This window comes from Triticum dicoccoides, chromosome 2A (assembly GCF_002162155.2).
Source record: "Triticum dicoccoides isolate Atlit2015 ecotype Zavitan chromosome 2A, WEW_v2.0, whole genome shotgun sequence".
Taxonomy (NCBI): Eukaryota; Viridiplantae; Streptophyta; class Magnoliopsida; order Poales; family Poaceae; genus Triticum; species Triticum dicoccoides.
The window spans coordinates 20600159-20613149 of record NC_041382.1 but is presented as its reverse complement, the minus strand read 5'-3'; the positions used below and the strand labels follow the sequence as shown (position 1 = coordinate 20613149).

Genomic DNA, 12991 nt, shown 5'->3' with positions numbered 1-12991 from the left:
TGCATTGCTTTGACGAGCATGCTTTCTTGGCCCATAGATGGACCTAACTGGGCCATCATTTTGATGTGAATCCTTGTGCGGATCGCATATTGACTTGTGTGCGGCACCATTCGCCACTCTCTTCTTGCTGTGAGGTCGTCCATCCGACCGAGTGGCTTTCTTGCTTTTTGATTGTGGGGGCTCTAAGGCCTCCTCGTCGAATTCGGGCAGTAGCTTTCTTTTTGGGTAGCTCTTTGTTCGGCAACTGTCGCCGTACTTGTCTGCGGTGCTGAATACTTTGCTCCATCTGATCCTGAGTGCATCTTCCGCTGTTTTGAGCTTCCGCTTCTGCTTTTTCAGGCTACGCGCAGTGGCGACGAGCTTTTTCTGGAGGTCGTCTTGCTCCAATAATTTGTCCGGCGTCAGATCGTCCGGACTGTTGTCTTGGTCGGGGACAGATTGTTTATCCACGTTGTCTTGTTCGGACGATTGCTCAATAGCTTGTTCGTTGTCCACCGGTTCGCCCTGCTTTATGGCTGGGTCTTTGTTGAGGCAGGATTTTGTTCGGCGTTTACGTTGCCGTTTTGACTGCTTTTCAAGGGATTTATCCTTCGTAGCGTCCCGTTGTTCCTCGTCTTCATTTCCTTTAGGTGTATCCACCATGTATACATCATGACATGAGGTGGTTGTCCAGCATCCTAGAGGTGCTGGCTCATTGTTGTCTCCTACATCGTCGCCCATACCGTCGATGTCTCCGGAGTCGAAGTCGAGCACGTCGTGTAAACTTTCGATAGTGGCTACGAAGTGGGTGGTGGGTGGGAGTTGAATTTCTTCGCCATCCGTATACCAACCTTCCTGACCGTAGTCCGGCCAGGGCTCTCCGGATAAAGAGAGAGACTTTATTGAATTTAGGATGTCGCCAAAGGGCGAGTGCTGAAAGATGTCCGCGGCCGTGAACTCCATGACAGGCGCCCAATCGGATTCGATTGGCCGGGGCGCGGAGGGTTCGGAGTCCGGAGAGGAGTCCGGCACCCTGGAGTCGAGGTCTTCGAAAGGACAGGGATGGAGTTCGGCTCGATCGCCGTAGAGATTGTAGCCCCCGAGGTGGTGTCCAACCACTCGTCCTCGATCGGGGAATCCGGCTCCGGATTAAGGGTCGGAGCGGATACTGGTGCTGCCTCCAGGGCACTGTTCGGCTGCAGAGTGAGATCATGCCCATCGAAACAGTGCGGCACGCTTAGCTGCGGCTCGAATCCATCGAAGATCAAGTCCCCGCGGATATCGGCCGTATAGTTTAAACTTCCAAATCTGACCTGATGGCCAGGGGCGTAGCTTTCGATCTGCTCCAGATGGCCAAGTGAATTGGCCCGCAGTGCAAAGCCGCCGAACACGAAGATCTGTCCGGGGAGAAAAGTCTCACCCTGGACCGCGTCGTGGTTGACGATCGAAGGAGCCATCGGGCCTATCGGTGACGACACAGAGGAACTCTCAATGAAGGCACCAATGTCGGTGTCAAAACCGGCGGATCTCGGGTAGGGGGTCCCGAACTGTGCGTCTAGGCTGATGGTAACAGGAGACAAGGGACACAATGTTTTTACCCAGGTTCGGGCCCTCTCGATGGAGGTAAAACCCTACTCCTGCTTGATTAATATTGATGATATGGGTAGTACAAGAGTAGATCTACCACGAGACCAAGGAGGCTAAACCCTAGAAGCTAGCCTATGGTATGATTGTTGATGTTGTAGTTGTCATCCTACGGACTAAAACCCTCCGGTTTATATAGACACCGGATAGGTTAGGGTTACACATTGTCGGTTACAATGGTAGGAGATCTACATATCCGTATCGCCAAGCTTGCCTTCCACGCCAAGGAAAGTCCCATCCGGACACGGGACTAAGTCTTCAATCTTGTATCTTCATAGTCTTGGAGTCCGGCCATGATGATAGTCCGGCTATCCGGACACCCCCTAGTCCGGGACTCCCTCACTTGCCATGGGAGAAGTGCTTAGCTTTGGGTTCAATCTTGCGGTGTCCTTACCCAGTAACAGAAAGGGTTGCAAGGCACATATTGTATTGTTGCCATCGAGGATAAAAAGATGGGGTTTATATCATATTGCATGAGTTTATCCCTCTACATCATGTCATCTTGCTTAATGCGTTACTCTGTTCTTTATGAACTTAATACTCTAGATGCAGGCAGGAGTCGATCGATGTGTGGAGTAATAGTAGTAGATGCAGGCAGGAGTCGGTCTACTTGTTGCGGACGTGATGCCTATATACATGATCATGCCTAGATAATCTCATAACTATTCGCTTTTCTATCAATTTCTTGACTGTAATTTGTTCACCCACCGTAATACTTATGCTATCTTGAGAGAAGCCTCTAGTGAAACCTATGGCCCCCGGGTCTATCTTTTATCTTATTTGCTTTCAATCTACTTTATTTGTATCTTTACTTTTTGCATCTATATTATAAAATACCAAAAATATATTTATCTTATCATACTATATCTATCAAATCTCACTTTCGCAAGTGGCCGTGAAGGGATTGACAACCCATTTATTGTGTTGGTTGAGAGTTCTTTGTTTGTTTGTGTAGGTGCATGGGACTTTTGAGGAGCCTCCTACTGGATTGATACCTTGGTTCTCAAAAATTGAGGGAAATACTTACGCTACGATTGCTGCATCACCCTTTCCTCTTCAAGGAAAACGAACGCGAGCTCAAGACGTAGCAGCTTCCTGCTCGTATTCGAAGCATAGCTGTGAATATCCCTCTTGATCGGCGCAATGCCAAAACTTATGGTCACTTGGGGGCTTCCTGCTCGTATTCGAAGCATAGCTATGAATATCCCTCTTAATCGGCGCAATGCCAAAACTCATGGTCACTTGAGGGCTTCCTGCTCATATTCGAAGCATAGCTGTGAATATCCCTCTTTTTTTTGACCATGAACAGTAGTAAAGGCTCCCACTGTCTTCGAAATACTGAAATAGGCAAAAAAACAGCAATACGGGCTGGGCCTCCGGTTAGTAGGTTAGTCCCAAAAATGATAATAATGTGTAAAATAAAGCCCATAAACATCCATAAGGGGTAATATAATAGCATGGAACAATCAAAAATTATAGATACGTTGAAGACGTATCAACGCCCTGCCACAGCAACACACGCACACACCCAGGGCAGGATACATAGGTGTTGAGCGCAGCAACACCACCCCTAGCACTACCACCACGCAGAGATGAAGCTACATATGACGAACCATGCGCTTCAAGGCGGCGCCTTTAGGAAGGGAACGACAACAAAGCGCCGCCACCGCCCGATCCAAAGATCAGAGTTTCCTCCGGAACCGCATGATGGGCAATGAGAGCCGCAACGACGCCTTCAAGAAGGGAACGATCTTCGCCGCCGCCGGTCCGTCCAAAGATAGAACATGTTTTCACCCCGGCCAACACTCATCGCCACCGAACACGACACCCCGGCCACCATGCCGCCCACACGGCCATGGTGACTGGGCGACATCAAGGCATGGGCTCTGCCCACGAGCACCGCGCTACCACCCCAGGGCCGCCGCCCCAGCATCCAAGACCTCAACACCACCTCACCGAGACACGACGCACTGATGCCCCGCAAGTATACGGGATAATTGTAGCCTCTTTCGATAAGTAAGAGTGTCGAACCCAATGAGGAGTTAAAGGTAGAACAAATACTCTCTCAAGCCCTATCTGCCACTGATATGACTCTACGCACTCTTAGTGTTCGCTTTACCTAGAACAAGTATGAAACTAGAAGTACTTTGTAGGTGTGATAGGATAGGTTTGCAAGATAATAAAGAACACGTAAATATAAAGTAGGGGCTGTTTAGATAAAGAAGCAATAAAGTAAATATAGCGAGTGTCGAAAAGTGGTGGTAGGAGTTGTGAAATTGTCCCTAAGCAATTGACTACGTTACTAGACCGATAATCACTATTGCAATTCTATTTGAGGGAGAGGCATAAGCTAACATACTTTCTCTTCTTGGATCATATGCACCTATGATTGGAACTCTAGCAAGCATCCGCAACTACTAAAGATCATTAAGGTAAAACCCAACCATAGCATTAAAGTATCAAGTCCCCTTTATCCCATACAGAAACAACCTACTTACTCGGGTCTGTGCTTCTGTCACTCACGCCACCCACCATAAGCAAATCATAAACATATTGCAAACCCTACAGCGGGAATCCCTCACACTTGCGCAACACGGAGAGCACCATAGGACAGCACCAATAATAAAACATGCAACTCAAACCAATCATAGCAATTCATCAATCACCGATAGGACAATGGAAATATACTCAGACATCATAGGATGGCAACACATCATTGGATAATAATATGAAGCATAAAGCACCATGTTCAAGTAGAGGGTACAACGGGTTGCGGGAGAGTGGACCGCTGTAGATAGAAGGGGGAAGGTGATGGAGATGTTGGTGAAGGTGGCGGAGGTGTTGGTGAAGATCGCGGTGATGATGATGGCCCCCGGCGGCGTTCCGGCGCCACCGGAAGCAAGGGGGAGAGAGCCCCCCTTCTTCTTCTTCTTCCTTGACCTTCTCCCTAGATGGGAGAAGGGTTTCTCCTCTGCTCCTTGGCTCCCATGGCGTGGGAGGGGCGAGAGCCCCTCCGAGATTGGATCTATCTCTCTGTTTCTGCGTTCTGGAATTCTGCCCTCGCACCGTTTCCTTTATATCTGGAGATCCGTAACTCCAATTGGATTGAAACCTTCGCCCAGATCGTTTTCCAAAAATTAGCTTTCTTGCGGCCAAAGAAGGGCATCAACCGCCTTACGGGTGGCCCACGAGGGTGGGGGGCGCGCCCACTTTAAGTGGGCATGGGCCCCTATCTCGTGGCCACCTCGGGTACCGTCTCGCATTGATTCTTCCTCCCAAAAATCACAAATATTCCAAAATAATTCTCCGTCCGTTTTTATCCCGTTTGGACTCCGTTTGATATGGGGTTTCTGCAAAACATAAAACATGCAACAGACAGGAACTGGCACTGGGCACTGGATCAATATGTTAGTCCCAAAAAATAGTATAAAAAGTTGCCAAAGAAATATGAAAGTTGTAGAATATTGGCATGGAACAATAAAAAATTATAGATACGACGGAGACGTATCACGCACCCCAATGAAAGAGACGAGTGGAAAGGTCCCACCTTTCGCACCCCTGGGTGACCCCAGCATCGAGACCCAAAGGTCGGCCAAAACTGGCATCCACCGACCCGTCCTGCTGCCCCGAGCGCGAGACGAGCTCAGTCCTGCAGCATTGAGAGGGGAACGAGGTCAGTCCTGCTGCACCGTGCGCGAGACGAGCTCCGTCCAGCCGCGTCGAGCGCGGGACGAGCTCGGTCCTGCAGCACCGAGACGTGAGACGGGCGGTGGACCGCAGCTGGGAGAGGATCAGCCCTTCGATGAAAGTAGCAACCGGACGCCGAGGAGAGGGATTGAAGGCCGAAGCAGTCCACCTGCAAACGATCTGACACAGGCGGAGAAGCCAACCGTTGCTGCAGCCGGAACCGCCGAGCTGCCGTGTAGATACCAAGCAGTAGGGAGGCCACCATACCACCCCGCGCCGCTGTAGCCCATGACCAGAGCAGATACCACGCCGAGCCACTGCCCAACCCCGCGCCGCTCGCCGGGACCAAGCCTAGGTCCGACAGAGCACGCCACCACCGGACACACCTCCTCCTGCCAGCACCGGCAGTCGCGCCGCCAGGGTGCAGCAACCGCGGCACCGCCAGCCATCCCCACCGCCGCATCCAGGAAAGGGCGCGGCGCTCAGATCTGGCCGCTTGCCCTGGCCGACCGCGACCACCCCACCACACGCCAAGGCCACCCCGATGACAACGGCCACAGCCAGCCGCCCGCTGAGGACCGCCGCTGCACCCCGCCGCTAGATCTCGCAGATCGGCGCGCGCCGCCGCGCAGCTGCCACCCCCAGCGAAGGGGAAGGAGAAGAAAGGAGGGCGCCCAGGAAGAGGCCCCGCCGCCGCCCTCACTGGCGCCCACCCAGGCTTCGCCAGTGGAGCGCCTCCGGCGGTGGCGAGATGAGAGGGGGAAAGGGGAAGGCCCGGTGGCGCGCGGGTGGAGTCGCCCCCCGAGTCGCCAGAGGAGGGCGACACGGGGGTGTTTTTTCAACTCTTGAAACCTCTTTTCGCAGGGGGTTGTCTACAAACAAGGAATGGAGTGCGGGGGTCTTTTTCCAAAACTGACATAGTTTGTCTTAGATGTGTTGGATGTAATTCGAACGGTGTAAATGAAGGATGGCAAGCACACCATCATCACCAACTCAGCGTGTTATAGAAGTAGAAAAATCTATAAGCACCACGCTCCACTCAGGGCTCAAACGCAGGTGAGTTAGCTCGCTCCTTGCGGGCCTAGCAATTAAATGACAACAAAAATATTACGACACCCTGATCTCACGAGGAAAGGAAATCAAAGAGAAGGCAATTCTAAAAAAAACTGCCACACCCAGCCTTGTACCTAAATAAATAAAACATATTAGTATATGCGAACAAACATGTGGTTGGATAATTAGGAATGCAGTGGCATCTCTAGCCCATGAGAGTTTAAGTCTTAGACTTGACACTGGTGCTTGCATTTTCTTTTTGAATTTATTGTAGGCCCTTTTGATGATGTGCGTTCAGTGGAAGGAGACGTATCATCGACTACAAAGACATTCGTGGCGATTTTTTCAATCTTAAGATGATGTGCCGATCCAGTTTTCTAAAGATGCTTACACGGATACGGGCGTGCCGTATGTTTATAAGGAGTATACTGTGTAAGAAAAAGACATTGCAGTATATTAGCGCTAAGTCCCGCTCAAGACAAAATATATTAGAGCTAGTGGAATGAGTAGCGGCCCTTCTTCCCCAAACCAGGTTGGATCCGTCTACCGCCAACCGCTTCTGCCCTGGATCTGGCTAGTCCACTGGTGGGTTCACATTTCGCAGATATCTCTCTGTACCCCTCACCCTTTATCGCGTCCATACGAACTAATTCATTCTAATTTCCTCCCAGTTTGTCCAGAGATCTGCTTAATTAGTGGCGGAAGTGGAAGGAGGCGGTCATGGAGCTGGTGGTGGGCGCTTCGGCGGGGACGATGAAGTCAGTCATGGGCAAGCTAGGTGGCCTTCTGGCTCAGGAGTACACCCTGATTAGGGGCGTCAACGGGGACCTCCAGTACATCAACGACGAGCTAGCCACCATGCAGTCCTTCCTCTGCGAGCTCGCCATCGTCCGCCGAGACGGAAGCGGAGGTTACAGCCACGGCCCCTTGATGAAGGACTGGATGAAGCAGATCCGCGACATCACCTACGACATCGAGGATTGCATCGACGACTCTGCCCACCGCCTCCACGGCCTAAGCTCCAAGATGTGCTGCTACTTCCTCGTCAACAGCGTCTACGAGGTCTTCACATGGTGGCCTCGCCACGACATTGCCAGCAAGATCTCTGTTCTTAAGATGCGGGCACAGCAGATCGGCGAGCGCCGGGAGAGGTACGGCGTCAACAACCCAGACAGCGATACAAACTTCAAGGGTACCCATAGTTTCAGTGCGACCGCTGGATTTGATGCTGCTGACAACCAGCACGCAAGCCTTCAGGTTGTCGCCATGAAGGACCCTGTTGGGGTGAAGGATCACATGAGGCCGCTTGAGAAGTGGGTGACATGCATTGTGGGGTTCGGAGGGGTGGGGAAGACCGCCATCGCCACCGCTTTGTACAGGAATTTTGGGGACCAATTTGACCATCGTGCCATGGTCACGGTTTCTCAGAGTTCTGATCTAGAAGCCATCCTCAAGAGCATCATAAATCAAGTGAAGCCGCTGGTCAACAATCATGAGCAGCAAGGTAGCTCGGACAAGAACTGTCTCGCGGCGACCGTCACAGGCGTTAGGCAACGCATGTTAGCAGTCATGCCCAAGTGCTGCAGCGCCGGCAGCTCGGAAAAAACGGGTGACCGGACAAAGCTGGATCTACTCAAGAAAGAACTTGAGAAGCATCTCAAGACAAAGAGGTACACGCTCCTCTTCTCTAAAGGCCGTTTCAGACATAAGTAAAGTTGATCTTTCGAATGTTCAACTATCAATATTTCTTATAGAATATCTAGAATAAATACGTGAAATTCAATTTCATAATATACAAATTTTGTTCGGTCTTATAAATATATTCGGATTTGCTAACTCTCATCTAGAACAAAGTCTCATCTAACTCCTATGCCGTTTGATTTTACGTAGAGATTTGTGCAAGAAAAAAATCCTTTTCCTTTTTCATTCTTCATTCGGTTGATTTACCTTTTAATTTATTTATTCCCATTGTTCTCTTTTCCCACGCCGCGTGCAACTACACTTATATACCCGCCAGGCAACACGCACCTGCGTGCAACTGCACGTCCATATACCGGTGTGCAACTGCAGTTTCACGCCTGCCGACGGTGCGCAACTACGTGCCCACATGTCACCCACAACTGCAGTTGTACAATTGCCAATTTTTACATTTTTTTTATTTCACCTTTCCCATATGATGTGAAAATGTAGTTGCACGCCCACCGGATGTGCGCAACTGCATGTCCACTGCCTCACCAGTTGCACCCCCCGCGCACTGGTGCACAACTAGATTTGCACCGCCGCTAGCCATGTGCAGCTACATTTATGTATTTTCTAAAAAATAAATACAATAAAAAATTTAACAAATAAAAAAATAAAAAGACAGAAAATAAAAGTGAAAGAAGAAGCTCAAAGTGAAAACAGCAAAACAAAACTATGTTGATGAGAGCTAGCCACACCCAAATATCTCATCATGCAAATTATCTGCAAAGTTATGTTATTTATGTTGTCTATCCATATATAGCAACATCCTTGATGGACCCATACTCTTCTGATGGTCTGTTCACTCCCTCCTCTCGTGCACATACCGACTTGGGGCATGTTTGGTAGCCTGCATTGTTTTTGTCCCCTTACATGTGTTACTCAACTGGGGCTGGCTACTCAAACCCATGATGTGCACATTGTTTGGTAGATTGCATTGTATCTGTAGCCCGATTATTCCTGTTGTTTGGTGGCCTGCATTTGTGCTTCAGGGGTGAGTAGATGCAAATTACAGTTGTTTGGTTGTGTCCATGTAGTTATTCTTCTCACCCCTTTCAAATGGGGTGGTCTTACCATCAAAATGCATCATACTTCACATCAGATATCACATATCAACAACACAACACAATTAACACTACTCCTAGGCATTATCACATAATTAAACAGTGCATCATACCAACTAAGACAAAAATTAAAGATGGGATGACCCTGCACAACCCCAAGGTGCTAATCCCTGGGAAAAATATACAGTTCCACATCAATTCACGACAAGCTCAAACAACCCAACCGAACTGACAACAAATCTAACATCTAACTAGACACGAGGAAGAGCACAACGAATATCGCCCTCGCAGCACTGCTTCTGGCACCTGACCCTGCACATGGTGGATGCGGAGGCGTGATAGATCTCTGCCTTGAAGCCTAGGCCGAACAGCCTCGAGGCAAGCAGGTCCCGGAAGACGATCTTGTACTTCCGGTAGAGTCTTAGTGCATCCCCAACACTTGTCAGCAAACATGCTGAGGGCACGAGGAGGCTTCAGGACGAGTCACTTCTTCATCATCGGTCTGAAAGGCCTCTATGATGACAGGGGATGACAAGCATGTCAATGTTGTCCACGTTCTTGATGGCACGTAGAATCTTAGCAGCTCTCGTGCCCCCTCCTTATGGCCAAGTCTAGGCATGTGGCCAATGCCAGTTGCTTGCTCATCTAGGTCATCCTGCCATGCACGCCATCCTTTTTAGCCACATGTTCGTCTGGCTGATGTCCTTGGCTCCAACGATGACCTGCCCCTCAGTAGGCTTTGTCCCACTTCGTCTTCATGACCTTGTCAGTTTAGAGGCCGAGAGAAAGTAACCAACGCATCATACAAGTGCCACTGGTCATGGCAATTAGGCAATGATATGATTAATGCACCATTGCACGGATCATAACAACTACCATGATCAATGGCAGTTGTAATTTAGAGTGGCAGTTGCACTTGGGCAGTGATATCATCTGATCATAGCACTGCACAATTGCAACTGCCAGTGATCATGGTTGTTGCACTTGGGAAGTGCTATGCTCTGATCATAGCAATGCCCAAGTGCAACTACCACTGATCATGGGTATTGCAACTTGGCAGTGCTATGATCATATTATAGCAATGCTATCTTAGAACTACCACCCACTGATCATGGTAGTTGCTATTGGGCAGTTCTATGATCAGTTCATAGCACGGGGAACAAATAGCTTATCGGAGTAGGAGCGGTTGTCGGGAGGTCGACAAACTAAAGGATTTGCATTTATATATCACTTCAATATCTTCAACCTTCTTTTGATTTGAAACTTGCATATATATCAAGTTCATCCAACATGAATATTATAAGTTTTTAGAACATCATTATAGAATATGTTTTCCGATAAAAGGTGGATTTTATTTAACTTAAAATGAAGCATCAAGGGGATATAAACACAATGAGCACACACCCGGCCTCTGCGTAGCTAGCACGCACACAGTCAACATCAACTCGCACAAAAAAACACGCTGACAAATAGCAAAGTCATGTAAAACCAAAACTATGCCTAAGCGAGGAAAAAAAACCCTGAAGCTATCAAATCCATGATCGACAAGCTACAACTATGACCATATCCGCACCAATCATCTCATGACATCATAAAGACAATGAGATTTTTCAACAGCAACACCTTCAGGAAGGAGCGGCACATGTAGAATATGTAGGCAAGGAGACATTTGATCTTTAAGTTTGGCCCATGAGTGTACAGATCAACTAAAGTTCTATAAATATTAATCCATGGGGTGGTATTTCAAGAAAATAATATTGTAACGTTAGCATTTATGTATCACAAGGCCCCAAGTGTTATAAGTAGTTTCTGCCATTGTTTACTTCTAGTAATTGTATATGCCTCTAATTCTTCCATGAAATTACATCACGCAACTACAATTTCAAGAAACTTAGGTTCTGCAGTGAAATGGATTGGAACCATACAAGCATATACATTTTTAATCAGATAAGAATAGAAGTTTTAGTTAATTCTGGTCCTTCCTTTCTGTTCTTATTATATAATATGAGTGCGATTTTTTTGGCAGATACTTAGTCTTAATTGATGACGTATGGTCAGCAGAGATGTTGGACAAGATCATACATGAACTTCCTAATGACGAAAACAGCAGAATAATTGCTACTACACGGTTTCATGCTGTTGCGACACGAAGAGGAGAAGACAGCGACATTCGCGAAGTTCAAGGTCTTGGTGATGAAGAATCTAAGAAGTTGTTTTTCCAGGCCTTCTCTGAGTCCGAAAGTGGCAAATATGGTCGTACTACACGGTCTCAAGCTCGTGTTACATCATCTGAATCTAATAGAGAAAAAGGTGATCTATTCATCACGTTTCTCTTTTGTGTGTGTATGATCATATTGTTATAATGTTCCCTTGATGGTGAAAAACCAACAATATCAACTAATCAAGCTGTTTCTTAATCTGAAGGTAGCAACATTGATAATGTTCCAGGCGAAGTCTGGAAGATGTGCGGGGGGCTGCCATTAGCCATAGTTACCATGGCTGGTCATGTGGCATGCAACCGAGGCAAATTGAAGGACTGGGAAGACGTTAGCGTATCTGTTTTTCCGGAGTTTGGGAAAGATCATAGGAACAGTCTAACCCAGGAGGAAGTAGGCAGGATTATTAGCTATTGCTACAATGACATGCCTTCTGAAATCAAGACTTGCTCGTTGTATTTGAGCATATTTCCAAAGGGCCATTGGATCAGCAGGAAGCATTTGATAAGGCGATGGATTGCCGAAGGTTTTGTCATCGAGAAGCAAGGCCTGAGTGTGGAGGATGTTGCAGAGACATATTTCAATCATCTAATAAGAAGGAAGATCATCCAAGCAGTGGCTCACAGCGGCAACGGAAAGGTGAAGAAGTTTATAGTCCATGACATGGTTCTCGAGCATATTGTTGCAAAGGCAAGCGAAGAGAATTTCATCACTGTGGTTGGTGGTAACTGGCTCATGCCGCCGCCTAGCAGCAAGGTGCGTCGATTGTCCCTGCAAGTCAGTGATACCAAACGTGCTAAGGATACAGAGAAGATGAACTTGTCACACGTCCGATCCCTGACCATGTTTGGGAACTTGAATAACTTGCTGCCTTCCCACTCATTCAAGTTCGGAATTATACACGTCCTAGATCTTGAAGGCTGTACAGGTTTCAGAAAGCAGCATACAAAGGAGATATGCAAACTGCTCTTGCTCAAATATCTTAGCCTCCGACTAACTGACACTAAAAAGCTTCCAAAAACTATTGGAAAGCTTGTTAACCTAGAGACTCTGGACATAAGGGAGACAAATATTACTAAGTTGCCTAAAACAATATGCCAGCTTGAACATATGGTTAACATACTTGGTGGGAATAAAAAGACACGGTTGGCATTGAAGCTGCCTGAAGAGATGAATAAGAAGAAAAAGATGAAGACACTGCGCACACTCTCAGGGATTGAGCTTGGGGTCTCGGCAGACCTTCACCATTTGACCGAACTGAGGAAGCTTGCCATCTATAAGCTGAAGACCATGGGGAAAAATGAGAGCTTCAAAGAGTTAAGCTCCTCTATTGAGTACCTCGGTGGCTACTCTCTGCACACCCTAATAATTGTTGATGAGTCATCTGAGTTTCTAAAATCACTGGCTGCTCTGTCTACACCTCCAAAATTCCTTGTTTCCCTGGAGTTATCAGGCAAGATGCTTATAAACGAAAAAGGGTTTCCCCCCGCTTTATATTATAAAGCATACCACCAAGCGTCCAACATCAAGCATCCAACATTAAGGTACAAGTACAAAAAAAGTCAACGAACATGCTGGGGGCACAGCAAGACAAACCCCAAAAGAGAA

General features: G+C 47.9%; 1 pseudogene; it reads left to right on the top strand.

The window, feature by feature from the left end:
- The first annotated feature begins 6862 nt into the window (after window positions 1-6862).
- The window catches only part of LOC119352877, an 8688-nt pseudogene continuing 2559 nt past the window's right edge, over window positions 6863-12991 (top strand).